This window comes from Hippocampus bargibanti, linkage group LG13 (assembly GCF_051943395.1).
Source record: "Hippocampus bargibanti isolate YZ-2025 linkage group LG13, ASM5194339v1, whole genome shotgun sequence".
Lineage (NCBI taxonomy): Eukaryota > Metazoa > Chordata > Actinopteri > Syngnathiformes > Syngnathidae > Hippocampus > Hippocampus bargibanti.
Genome location: NC_142746.1, coordinates 18,035,497 through 18,049,520, shown reverse-complemented (window position 1 = coordinate 18,049,520; position 14,024 = coordinate 18,035,497). Strand labels below are relative to the sequence as shown.

At 38.6% G+C, this 14,024-nt stretch overlaps 1 protein-coding gene across 1 annotated transcript in view; it reads right to left on the bottom strand.

The window, feature by feature from the left end:
• Positions 1-3,584, bottom strand: part of rab11fip2 (RAB11 family interacting protein 2 (class I)) — a 63,701-nt gene extending 60,117 nt beyond the window's left edge. Inside the window, exons 1-2 of the mRNA XM_089012314.1 lie at positions 3,054-3,584; positions 2,478-2,627 (exon numbers count right to left, since the gene is read on the bottom strand). The gene's annotated coding sequence lies outside the window, so the exon portion shown is untranslated. The remainder of the gene's footprint in view (positions 1-2,477; positions 2,628-3,053) is intronic.
• Between the last annotated feature and the right edge of the window lie 10,440 nt (positions 3,585-14,024).

Genomic DNA, 14,024 nt, shown 5'->3' with positions numbered 1-14,024 from the left:
AATAATAATAATAATAATAATTGGATTGGATTTGCCTTTATTAGTCTTGCAGTGGAGAAATTTACATTTCACAGCAGCAAATAAATAATAATAGTAATAATAATAATAATAATAATAATAATAATAATAAGAAGAAGAAGAAGAAGAAGAAGAAGAAGAAGAAGAAGAAGAAGAAGAAGAAGAAGAAAAAGAAAAAGAAGAAGAAAAAGAAGAAGAATAAAAAGAAGAAAAAGAAGAACAAGAACAAGAAGAAGAGGAACACGAATAATAATAATAATAATAATAATAATAATAATAATAATAATAATAATAATAACAACAACAAGAGGAACAAGAAGAAGAAGAAAAAGAAGAACAAAAAGAAGAAGAAAAAGAAGAAGAAGAAGAAGAACAAGAAAAAGAAGAACAAGAACAAGAAGAAAAAGAAGAACAAGAACAAGAAGAGGAACAAGAAGAACAAGAACAAGAAGAAGAGGAACAAGAAGAAGAAGAAGAACAAGAAGAAGAAGAAGAACAAGAACAAGAAGAACAAGAAGTAGAACAAGAACAAGAAGAACAAGAAGAATAAGAAAACATTATTATTATTATTATTATTATTATTATTATTATTGTGATGATGATGTTATGATGATGATGATGATGAATATCATTATGATCATGATTATGGTGATGATGATCAATCTCATCATGATCATGATGATGATGATGATTGTTATTATCATTATTATTATTATTATTATTATTATTATTATTATTATTATACAACGGAAAATACAGTGTTTATTGTTTTTATGTGTATGACAGATTTTTGCATGTGAACTGATCGCCCCAATGCAAATGAAGCAACCAATGTGAGATATATCGATGAAAGGACAGGTTAATGTGCATAAACAAACCTTTACTGTTGCTAAATTGATTTTAAATGCTGAGTTTACATATTCCATATTTTATTTGTTTACCGCACCGTACTTGTATTGGTTTTCTATTTATTTCTGAATGGCTGCCTCCATCTTCCCTTCATGTATAGCAACTTTATTCTTTTATGGCTTGCATAGCGGCTGAGCCTTCCTCTAATTAGATCAGGAATTATAGCGTGGATTAGGTGTTGGAGGGGCATGCCAATTCTTCTGACCACGGTAGCTATTTCAAGTCACCATTTCAAAGTTATGCGCTTAATACCATTTCCACCCCTCCCCATTCCCTCCTTGCTTGGCATTATAGCACAGCTGCAGGAAGAGTGACAAACACTGTTATTCTCTTGTTTGCTGGCAGCCCATTACAAAGGAGTAAAGAAGGATTTTTTTCCCCCCCAAATGCGGTAAACACTCAAAATTCAGCATTGTCCATTACCTCTTAAACACAGCTGATAACAAGCGTCATTAATTAAACTGTCGGAGGAAGTGGGGATACATAAATTAAAAGTAATAATTGCATGCAAGGATAAATAGAACGTTTGTTTGGGGAAGTGTTTTCACCCCAAATGTTAGCATTCTACATTAAGAGTTTTTGTCTTGGGCCCCTTTATGAGATTTTTACCAGTCCCGAGGAAAGGTTTAGTCATGGAGTCCTCTTTTAAATTGTTTTCCACATTTTACCAAAGAAATGATCAAGTAGGCATTTAATTGCTTTGACAAAATAAAGTGCATCCCGTGGCTGTTGTTTTGCTGCCAAGTCCGGTGCACATTTATAAGCGCCTTTCAAAACTCTCTGGTTCACTTTACAGTCACAGGATTAGTTTTTCAGTGGGTGAGCAGCGGCAGCCACATACGCCAGCGTTCACTCAACCTGGAATAACTCAAATAGATGGGGTGTTAGCTAGCTCGCTAATACATAACTAATAGCCAGAAAAACTTATCCTGTGACTATTAAGTGACCTTGAGAATTTTGAAAGGTGCTTATAAATGAAATTGATTATTATTACAGTAAAGTCTCGTTATATGGATATTCTCGGGAGTCGGAAAAAATATCGATATAACCAGACTATCGATATAACCAGACTATCGATATATCCGATCCTGCGGCATGTAAATTTTCCTCTTGCGTTCATAGAAATAGTATCGTAATAACCAGTACTATCAATATAACGAGACTTTCCTGCATTTTAAAATATAATGCAATATTATTCTTTTTGTCAGACTTTCCGAGAATTTCCTAACAGATTTTTAGTCTGTGTTGTTTTTTGTTTTTCATCTTTCAACTACTAAACCAAATAAGAGTTTACACAAGCTGCATTAAAGTATCCATTTTCCATGCGGCTTATCCTGCTCAGGTTTGCGGAGATCTTGAGCCTAGCCCAGCTGGACTTCAGGCAAAAGGCAAAATACAACCTGGATTGGGCGCCACTCCATCATATGGTGAAAAAAAAAAGATTGAAAACCTTCCACGCTCACATTCACACCATCGCTGAGTGAGAATTGAACCCTCGCTTGCATACACAGACTTGGCAAAAGTTAGTCACACTTGAACTGACACCTTACGTTTTTCTGATTCATCTTTACAACATGGAGTCATTATGGCAGACACCAGGTTGCGCTAGCAGCTTTACATCTTGTAGATCTGTGGTGGGCCGTGCATGTCACTCCTAGGCCTTCAGTAGTGGTACGTACTGAATCAATCTGCAGCTGCCACTGTAAAAAAAAGTGTGGTGTGATTTACTACATGTCCTGCACTGTACTAGAGGGTACAGTTAGCCAGGAAATAACTTGTGAAGAAAGAAATACTGTCATTAAACTGTTTGAGTTTAATAATATATTAATAATAATAATTAATAATATATTTGCTTATGCAACTCGCTACCGATATAGTGTGCTAGCTCTGGCCAGTATGCTCTTGTCACCAGAAGGTAGTGATCACAGCAGTTTTCGCAAACTATAATTGACCAGTCACTAACCAATCATAGTTTGTGAAAACTCTGACGTTGACCAGCGCCTTCTTGAATCCCTTTTGGGTTGCCAACTCGAAATCTGATTGGTTAGAGCAACAGTTTGATCGACACATTTGATGAGACAGGGCCCGTAGAACTGATTGTGAAGGTGTCCTGGTAGATTTCTTACCCTCGTCATAAATGATGGCTGAAATGTCATTGGTCAAATCCTTAAACACGAAAACACAGATCTGGAAGCAGCGCAACATGAAAGAAATCTGAAAGACAATTTGGGATTGTTTAATAAGAATTTATAGGCAAAATATAATTAGCAGCAGTCTGCGATTCAGATATTTTTAAGGCAGGAGAGAATTTTCCCATTGTGGGTTAAAGAAAGGTTTTCTGATTCTGATTCTGAAGGCTTTGCAGGCCTTGACGATCCGCCATTGTTGTAGATGTAGATAGAAAACCAGACATAATTGGTTCCAAACCAAGGCGCACTTTCATTGCGCGGCATGATAATAAAAATAATAATACATTTCATTTGTAAGCGCCTTTCAAAACTCTCAAGGTCACTTTACAGTCACTGGATCAGTTTTTCTGTGGGTGAGCATGCGTCAGCGTTCGCTCAACCCGGAATAACTCAAATGAATAAAAACTAGCCAGCTAGCTAATTGATCGCCAACAGAAAGCCAGCCAGCCAATAAATAGCCACCCAACTCGCTAGCTAGTCACCAGATAGCTAATAGATAGTTAGCCAGCTAGCTAGCTAATAGATGGCCAATAGACAGCCAGCTAACTAGCCAGCCAGCCAGCTACCATGCAGCTAATAGAAAGCCAGCCAACAAGCTAGCTAATAGATAGCCAGATAACCAGCTAGCCAGCCACCAGATAGCCAACAGATATCCAGCCAGCTATCTAGCTATTAGCTAGCTAATGGATACATTAGCTATACCTTCCACTTTCCCATTGAAGCGTTTAATTTTACATGAACTCAAATATTCACGCGACACTTTCAAAAAATCAAGTGGTGATATAACTGACAGACAACTCTCTTGGGTTGTCAGGTGAAAGGAAAAAAAAAGACTCAATGCACATCACCAATGCAGATACAGTCGAGCTACTGACGACGCTAATCGTGGATTAAGCCGCTAAATAGCCACGTCTCCTCAGTGCGGAGCTCTAATGCAGTCTGAGGTCTGAGTTACATTCATGGGGATGTCAGTAAACTCCCATGCGATGTATCTTTGTGGGTTAAGAAATGAAATACACTGATTTAGAAAGAAGATAGATGCGCTTACCAAGGTCAAGGAGGCTCCCTAGCGTAATTACAAGCCTACCAAACACAAAGGGCATTGTTATTGGACAAGTATAAAGCTGCACATTACCAGAGCAACACAGCTGTTTCTATCAGCCGGCACTAGCTGGGGGAAGACAAAGGGTGGGCATCAATTTAGCCGACTTATCTAAAGTCTCTAATTACTTGGTTTATTTGATAAACAGAACAAGGCGAGTCCTTAAATGATTCCGCAAGATCCAAAGGGGATTAATTCCGCACTCCTCGGAAAAACAAGTCACTGGTAGAATCCTGATTTTCACTCTTTAATCAGGCATTAATTAGGAGCAATAGGGGGACCAGATAGACTTGGCATTTGGTGTGATTGCTTGAGAAATAATAAAAAAAGCCTGTATTAGCTTCTCCAGAGGAGAAAGTGAGCGCGCCAGGCTAAAAACAAAAGATGACACAACAGAAGAGCAGCGAGTATGAATTTCCCAGCTTTGGGGGCGATGTGCTTTTTAAGTCAGCTGCATTCAGAGCATCTTGTTCGCACTGCTGAGCTCATATATTTTCCTCGTCACAAGAAATACAATGATGGTGTTGGACTGATTGGTGACATAACGACTGTTCATGAATCACCTGACTAAACAAAATAAAAAGGAGGAAAATTGAGAGAGAACGAATTTTCACGATGGTGATTGTGCAAACCCACCCTGTCCCCCCCCAAGACTGCTGGCCCCAACGTGCTCACTTCAGGCCGAGAAAAGCGGGCCCCCTCACTTCCGATTTAAGATTAGGCAGACCACCCATTGAATTTAAGCATATAATTAAGCGTAGAAAAAAAAGAAATGATGTTTTACAAAATGTAATTATAATACCATAGCACATTTATTATACATGAAATAAGGTATATTGTGTAGTTTTAAGGCTTAGAAAATTAGAAAGTAGAAAATTATCTTTTATGGGGACCTGGGAACGGATTATTCTCATTTTAATGGTTTCCTATGGGAAATTACTTTTTGGGATACACACTTTTCACCTGAAACACTCTGACTGGGAACCAATTAAGTTCGTAAACCACGGTATTACTGTACATCCATTCATCCCAGATTCCAGAAGGACCATTTATCTTTGAATATTAAAATCCCATCATTACCTACAACAAAGTACCAAACACACAATTTATTAGCATACACCGAACCCTCAGCGGTTCCAAAACAATGAACAAAATGGCCCCTAAAATGTATTTTGCAACCATTATGCACTCAGTCTGTTGTCTTATTTTGCGAGCTTGAAAAAAGGAGGTAGCGTGTCTCAAGCAATTTCATGTTTGTTTGTTTTCGGTAATTGCTACTTGTCCTAGCATCCTGCCGCCCCAGATTATGCATGAAAATTACTATTCCCCTGCTTCCATCAAAGCCGAGAGGAAAAAAAAATGCGAGGACAGTGAGTCCACAGGAGAACAGATGGGTTAAGGATGGAGGCGAGTGAGCCAGGAACTCTGAGGCGCGCAGCTCCCCTTCCGTGCATGACAAGAAAGGGACTGTCTCTGATTAATTAAGGAGACTTGGTAATCAGTTTAATAAGGTTGAAGTTGACGGTGAGAGGTCCCCTTTGGCTGACGAATGCCAAGTGTAACTGTGTTCCAGCGCCTCACTTTCTTTCCGCCAAGTAAACACGCTGTCTCTATTCACATAAATACTTTCTTGTTCAGATTACAGTGATACCTTGGCTTACAAACTTAATTGGTTCCCAGACAGAGTGTGTAAGGCGAAAAATGTATATTGTGTATATTAAAATGAGCAATGAACATAATTTTCTACTTTCAATTTTTTTAAGCCTTAAAACTACACAAAATATACCTCATTTTATGGATAATAAATGTGATATGGTATTATAATTAAAGAAATAAACTGTACTTTATAATAAAGTCGTTTTATTTACCTTGGTGATGGTCGTTGATGGCTTGATGGAATGGAGTGTCCGGTTTCATCAGCATTAAACACTTGATGAGGAACGTAACCTTTTCTTTCACCATCTTGAGGAATGATCCCTTGTAGGTGCTTTCTTTGTGATAATTTTATCTAGTTCCTCATCAATTGTGTTCTGTTTAGCTGGGTTGATAGCTTTTTGCATCAAGTGTACAGATGGCACGTGCCATCTGTACACAAACAAACTGTGTGTGTTTGTGGAGCCTGATTGATGGGATATTTTAACCTTGCAGTCTACACTCTGCCTTTGAACTATCAAAGTTGAAACTCTCACTGTCGTCTGCCTGTCTCTTTAATGTTTAGATAGATGGAGGGAGAGAGAGAGAAAGTTCCTTTCCTCCAAATTGCATGAATACCCAACATCAGCACTTAATTCATGCCCAACAATAGGACAGCTGCAGACAAATTCCTGACTATTCTTTTTTTTTAACCATATGAGAGCTAATTAAATTGAGGTCGTTTTGAAATGAATATCGTGCGGGGTAGGCACGAGACCTACACACACAAAGAGGCTATAATTTAGTGATTGAATTCCAGTGTGATAGCGTTTGGCTTTTTTTTAGCATAGTTGAGCTATGTAGATGGTCAGGGGTTCTTTTCATTCTTTTTTTTCCCTTAATAGCAAATCTCATTATGGTAGTTATCACAGTATGGAGAATAAGATGGCGGCAAAGGGCTAAAAAGCGGCACAGTACCTGCATGCATGTGAGCGCGATACTTTGATGGGTTAAATCCTGGTGAAAACACCATTTTCTTCCATGTTGGTTGATTGGTTGGTTGGTTCCATGTTTGTTGTTGGGCCAGGTTTGGGCCAACAGCTGTATTAAAACCTGCTTTTCAAGGCTAGGATACCATTAGACAGTCCATCCAGTCTTAAAGGACAACCGAGACCATTTTTTCGTTTCCTAACTGACATCAGAAAAACGTTTTATAGCATCTAAAATACCCAAAACACACAGGATGATATTTATAGTCAAATGCAAAACACCAATAAAAATGACTTAAAGTGTCCAAAATCTGGAAAAAAAAAATGAACCCGGAAGTGGCCAGTTTCAGAAGGCCCCGCCCCCTTGTTCGTGATGTCACGCCAATACGTCTTGCCTTGCTCAAGAATAAAAACAGTAGCTTCAGAGAGTTCAGATTCAGAGAAGATGCATTCTTGTTACTCATCCAGTTCTGAATATGATTCAAATAGTTCTGACGAGGAAAGCATAAATGTTTGCAAACGATTAAAGAAGTCCTCCCATATCAATTTGAGCCAATAGGACTCCAATGTAGCGTCCCAGAAAATGCACAAGATGGCACCCAAGCTCCGTTGTAAATGGGCTGATTTTTCTGCTGGGAATTTGTGTCAACTAGTATCAAATAGTAGTCTTGGTGCAACACACAAGGATTCACCATCGCGTTATTTATGTGTTTTTCTTCTAATTTCGCCATCAACACGGATCAACACGAAGTTTTCAGACCAAACAAAGTACCACAAAACGCATTGTGTGTAGCTTTCTCGGACAGGGGCGTTCCTTCAGTGACGTCACGTACGGACTCGTCACCAACTCAAAAACAAGACTTCCTGAATATTCAGCGCGAGTCTTAAAACGTAAAATATAGCTATATGCGGTGGAATCTTTGTAAAATACGCTCCGTCGAAGTCATTTGAAGCCATTTTACAAATTATGGACACAACTTGTCCGGAGGCGTCGGTTGTTCTTTAAATATGAAAACAGACATCTGAAAGCAACGCAACAGGGGACAAGCAATGAAAGGAAGCTAAAAGACAATTTGGAATTATTTTATAAGAATTCATGGACACAATTTAGTTAACATCAGTCCGTGATTAAGATATTATTAAGCCAGCAAAGAAGGCTTTGCAGGCCTTGACAGTCCGCCACTGTCTTAAACATACTATAGTTATAACCCAGATGACTTAACGTGGTATGAAAGTCATGCCTGAGCAGTTTCTCTCGAAAGTAAACTCAAAGGACTGAGATAAAGAGAGCGCCACATAACGTGTCGATTTTAATGACGGTCAGTCGTCCCAAAATGGAGACAGTGAAGTAAGTGGCGGTGATGGAACACAGACGTAATTTAAGCAGTGCTAAGTGGTCTATTGTCATTCAAATGACAAATTATACTTGGCAGCGGTTTTAGCATCACTTTTACAAAGCGCCGCCATTGTTTGTGTCGATGCGACGTTCTATGTCTGAAAGAAGGGAATTACTTGGAAGAGTTTGGAGGTCCTTAGGGCTTGCACACAAATTAGTTCCTCGCTCAACTAGCCTGAGAGTCAGACGAGCCTCGATCAAGCAGCGCAAAGAGCTTACCAAAGACCACTGTGCCGCTGTTGTCATGTCCGCTAAGAATTACCGGTATCAAAACAGAAATAACGAGTTTCTTCCGCCTTTTAATTAGGGCGCCACCGTATAATCGCCTGCTAAACAGTAGTGTTCTCTTTTTGGCACTTACGCGCATCACAATTAGGTAACTGAATAAAAAAATGATCACAGGGTTTATTATTTGTATTCAACAAATTAATGTTGTTGAGATTCACCACCCGGAAGCCAAACCATTTTTAACATTGACATTTTCTTTTACTTTTTCTCCAGATGCCATTACAGTAATACCTTGGTTTACGAACTTAATTGGTTCCCAGAAAGTGTGTGTAAGGCGAAAAGTGTGTATGCCAAAAATTAATTTCCCATAGGAAACCATTAAAATGAGAATAATCCGTTCCCAGGTCCCCATAAACCATAATTTTCTACTTTGTAATTTTCTAAACCTTGAAACTACACAAAATATACCGTATTTTATGTATAATAAATGTGCTGCGGTATTAGAATTAAATACATAAACTGTACTGTTGCTTGATGGAATGGAGTGACAGATTTCCTCAGCATTAAACACTTGATGAGGAACGTAGCCTTCTTCTTTCAGCATCTTGAGGAAGAATCCCTTGTAGGTGCTTTCTCTGCGATAATTTTACCTTTTTCCTCATCAATTGTGTTCTGTTTAGCTCGGTTGATAGCTTTTTGCATTAAGCGTACAGATGGCTTGTGCCTGATTGATGGGATATTTTAACCTTCCAGTCTACACGCTGCTTTTGAACTATCAAAGTTGAAACGAGTCCAAATTTCACTGTTTTTCTATCCATTTTCTTACCATTTCACTTTTGTTTTTTTTGTTTCAAGCTCTGTCATCTCCCTTTCGTGTGTGTGTTTTCTCACGGTGTCAGTCGTCTGCCTGTCTCTTTAATGGTTAAACCCCCCCCCCCCCCACACACACACTGCTGCGTTCTTGACCAATCACGTGGCTTAAACCGAAGACGCCATTTTGTATTTGGGAGAACGGCTTCACTCTCTCTTTCTCTATAACTCCCACCACTCACTGCTGCGTTCTTGACCAATCACGTGGTTTTAACCGAAGACTGGGGGCAGGGAATAGAGGACAAACAGTCAGCCACCAGTTTCTTGTTAGGAGAACGGGCTCGTTCGCGAACGACACATCACTCATTGTGGCAGCTCCGTGTGTATCCCAAAAAATAGCTTGTATGCCAAGGTAAAATTTTCATGCATGTAACGTTCGTAAACCGGAAAGTTCGTAAACCGAAACCGAGCTATCACTGTACATGACAATGATAAAACCGATGCTAACTCTTGACTCAAGACTGACCCGTAGGCACAAATTATCTAAAGTAAGCTAACAGCTAGCACTGTGCCGATCACCTGTTCTAAATTTACATCTGATCCTTAGCGATCTCTTGTTTTGAATGAACTATTTTTGACGATTTTTGTCTGATTGTTTTTATTGGAAACCATAATTTCCATTAATAAACCATAACCCTGAATGGCATAATGAAAACAGAACTCATTACGGCAAAACCGCAGTAGTTGACAGGTATGGATAACTAGTTTGGAAATCAGTGAATTAAAATAAAATAATTTGACCAATATATTTCGTTTGACACCTGTGACCTAAAGTCACTCAACGTTGTGTTAGTGATGCGCACAGCGAAGAAAACAATCCAAGAAATGTTGAACTAGAGCACTATTTTCAGCATTCCGACTCTTTTTAAGACGTGATTACTTCTGTTGGGCCTGTTAAATGCTTCTATAAGGAAACTGAAATATTAATTAACTACTTTAATAATTCATTCAAAAGAATGGCAATATGTGGTTTGGGCATAGAAGATCAACGCATAATGAGTGCATGCTCAGCGTATTTGGTTATTGAAGTGTTTTTTTTTTCCATGAGAGCAAAGCAAAGAATTAATTAAAAGTTCCTTTTGATTTGACACAAAAGGAATTAAATTGATGCTTCCCAAGCAATTTCTACTAAAGGCCATCGAAGGGACGTATCCGTAACCACGGAGTAAACTGTAGGTTTTTTTTTTTAATTATAGATCAAATATATGTTTAGGGAAGTTAATCATACTTTGTTCTGTACTTCCCTCTTTCAATTATGAGCGCTAACGTCACTTTACCACGGCTCAGTCAGAATCAGAATGATTTTTATTGCCAAGTATGTACAACACAAAAGGAATTTGTCTCCTGTTGAACATGCTGCACTAGAATCATCATAAAAAATGCAAAAAGGCACGATATAGCTAGCTAGCTATGTATTAGCTACATAGCTAGCTAGCTATTTGAGTCAGGAAACATATTAGCTAGCTAGCTATTAGTTATCTATTAGACAGCTAGCTAGCTTTCTATCTATAATAATAATAATAATAATACATTTCATTTATAAGCGGCTTTCAAAACTCTCAAGGACACTTTACAGTCACAGGATCAGTTTTTCTGTGGGTAAGCAGTGGCAGCCACATGAGCCAGCATTCATTCAACCTGGAATAACTCAAATAGATGGAAAGCTAGCTCGCCAATAGATACAGTAATAATAATACATTTCATTTATAAGCGCCTTTCAAAACTCTCAAGGACACTTTGGGCGCTTATAAATGAAATGTATTATTATGATTATGATTATTATTAGTATTATTATTTACAGTCACAGGATAATAATGGACATAATGTTGAAGACCAATCATGAATTATATTTCTTGTTCCCTAAGAGCCCTTGTTTCGATTCTTGCATTGAGAATCAGAAAGCCTTTAATAGTCCCACAATAGGAAATTTCGCAAAATATCGAACTACATCACAAATTTATGATTTTATATAGCGTGAAGCCATGATCGAAAACATCTACGGGGTTCTGCAGATGTTGAATCAAAACTAGTTGGTAAATGTTGTTACCAGTGAGGTACTGTAGTGTTTACCACAGCACCAGCCATATTGTTCATACAAAAGATTGTGAAACTCATTTGCTCACAGCACAGAGCTCCCTTTTGGCGTTCACACGAAGCAACCCCCTTTTCTGTAATTATCAATTGTGACAGCCGTAATTACTGGAAGACTGCAGCACCGCATGAATGACACTGCTTTTGTGTTATAATTCTGTGCATCTTGACAAACATGACCCATTAAACAACCCTGTGGCCTTTTTTTCTCAAGCAGTGATTACGCTAATTAAACCTACAAAACAGTTGAGCGCTGCAGACGTGCCAGAATTAAACAGGTCTTTAAATCAACCCAGTATGTCAACATCCACGTAGCTTGTCACTCTACCGATACACTATCACCAGAAAAAAGAAAAAATAAACTAATGTGTTGTATGACATGCATATTCTACCTGAAGAACAAAGCATACTGACACACTTTCCAATACAGTGAGACCTCAACTTACAAACACCTTATCTTACAAACTTTTCATCTTACAAACGTCAAATTTATGAAAATTAAACCTTATAATAAGCACTATTTTCATAATACACACCCACCACGGCTGGCGGAGTGATCTTCGGCGGAAGCACACGACCGAACAGCACCAGAGGTTAAGTTACCAACAGTCCTTATGGAAGGTGACTCTCCTTCCATAAGCCATCAACGACCATCAAAAAGGTAAATAAAACTTTATGTTACAGCACAGTTTATTTCTTTAATTACAGTCGTCATGTAATGCGCCTCTCTTTCCAAACAGCAATTCCCTTTAACCTACGACCTCCAACGCCATTCCATCAAGCCTTAAATGACCATCACAAATGTAAATAACGTGACTTTATGATACAATGTAGTGTATTACTTTCATTACAATACAATTGCACATTTATTATACATAGAATAAGGTATGTTGTGTGTAGTTTTAAGGCTTATTTAGTAGAAAAGTATATTTTATGGAAACCCGGGAACGGATTATTCCCATTTTAATGGTTTCCTATGGGAAATTCATTTTTGAGATACACACTTTTCGCCTTACACTCTCTGTCTGGGAACCAATTAAGTTCGTAAATTGAGGTCTCACTGTATATGAAAAAAAGAAAATACACCATTCATTGGGGATGCACCTTATACTCTGGAAAATACTAATTGTTGTTGGAGATATATTGGAGATATATTGTATTTATATATTATATTTGCAAACATTTTTTTCATTCATTGAAGGTGTGTCTCATAGTCCGCTGCGCCTTATATATGGGACACCTTATACATGTTCACCTTATACACCGGAAAATATGGTAGTTTTTACGAGACCCAAACATGTTCCGCTTCCACGTTTGCGTTCCACTTTGTGTGAGGTGTTTGTAGAACCAACAATATCTTTGCAATCTTCCCTATGCGCTAATCCTATTCTACCTGCTGATAGCAGCAAGCGATAATGCCAATGTCTTATTATCACCAACATATGTTTCCCTTTCATACCGGAGAAGCCTCCCAACCATTTAATGGGATTGTTGTTGTTTTCTTTTCCTCCTCTCCTGTTTTGCACAACAAACACTTTTCCTCGAAGATGTTCGACATGTGCCCAGGGAATTTGTCTCCGTGTTCCCCAACAAATCAGCCTAGGTCAGCGGGGCTAAGATTGGCCTCCAGTTACAGACTATTGAAAACAGCTCCTTCAAGTGACAAGCGGGGGGGAAAAGTGGATTTTCCAGCTTAAAAGCAGAATCATCTCTGCTCAAGGCGCTATCTTGTGTTCAAAGAGATTAATAACAGGCGATGCTATTGATAGGGTGGGACGGCATTCTTAAAGGACAACCGACGTCACTTTTTTGTTTCTTAACTGACATCAGAAAGACGTTTTATAGCATCTAAAATACCCAAAACACGCAGTATGATGTTTTTAGTCAAATGCATAACACCAATAAAAATGACTTAAAGTGACCAAAATCTGCAACACAAAAAATGAACCCGGAAGTGGCCAGTTGCAGAAGGTCCCGCCCCCTTGGTCGTGATGTCATCCCAAGACGTCTTGCCTTGCTGGAGAATCAAAACAATGGCTTCAAATTTGGAGAAGATGCTTTCTTGTTACCTGTACAATTATGAATATGATTCAAATAGTTCTGAAGAGGAAAGCATACATGTTTGCAATCGTTTAAATAATTTATACCGTGCCATTTTGAGGTATCTGGGGGCGGGAAATGTAGCACAAAAAGAGGCAGAAAATGGCGACAAAGCTCCTGGAAGGAATTAATCAGCCCATTTCCACAAGCTGATTAATTCCTTACATGGAGCTTTGTCGCCCTCTTCTGCCTCTTTTTTGGTGCGACACAAAGTTTTCAGACCAGCCAAGTACAGCCAAATGCATTGACGTGATGGAAGGACTGCTACAATGTGTCCTTTTTTCGGTCAGGGGCGTTCCTTCAGAAACGTAGGGTGAGGACTCGTCACCAACTCAAAAACAAGGCTTCCGGAATATTCAGCGCAAGTCTTAAAACGTAAAATATGCGGTGTAATCTTTGTAAAATACGCTCAGTAGAAGTTATTTGAAGCCATTTTACAAATTATGGACACAACTTATCCGGAGACGTCGGTTGTCCTTTAAATCAGCCCATTTCATATT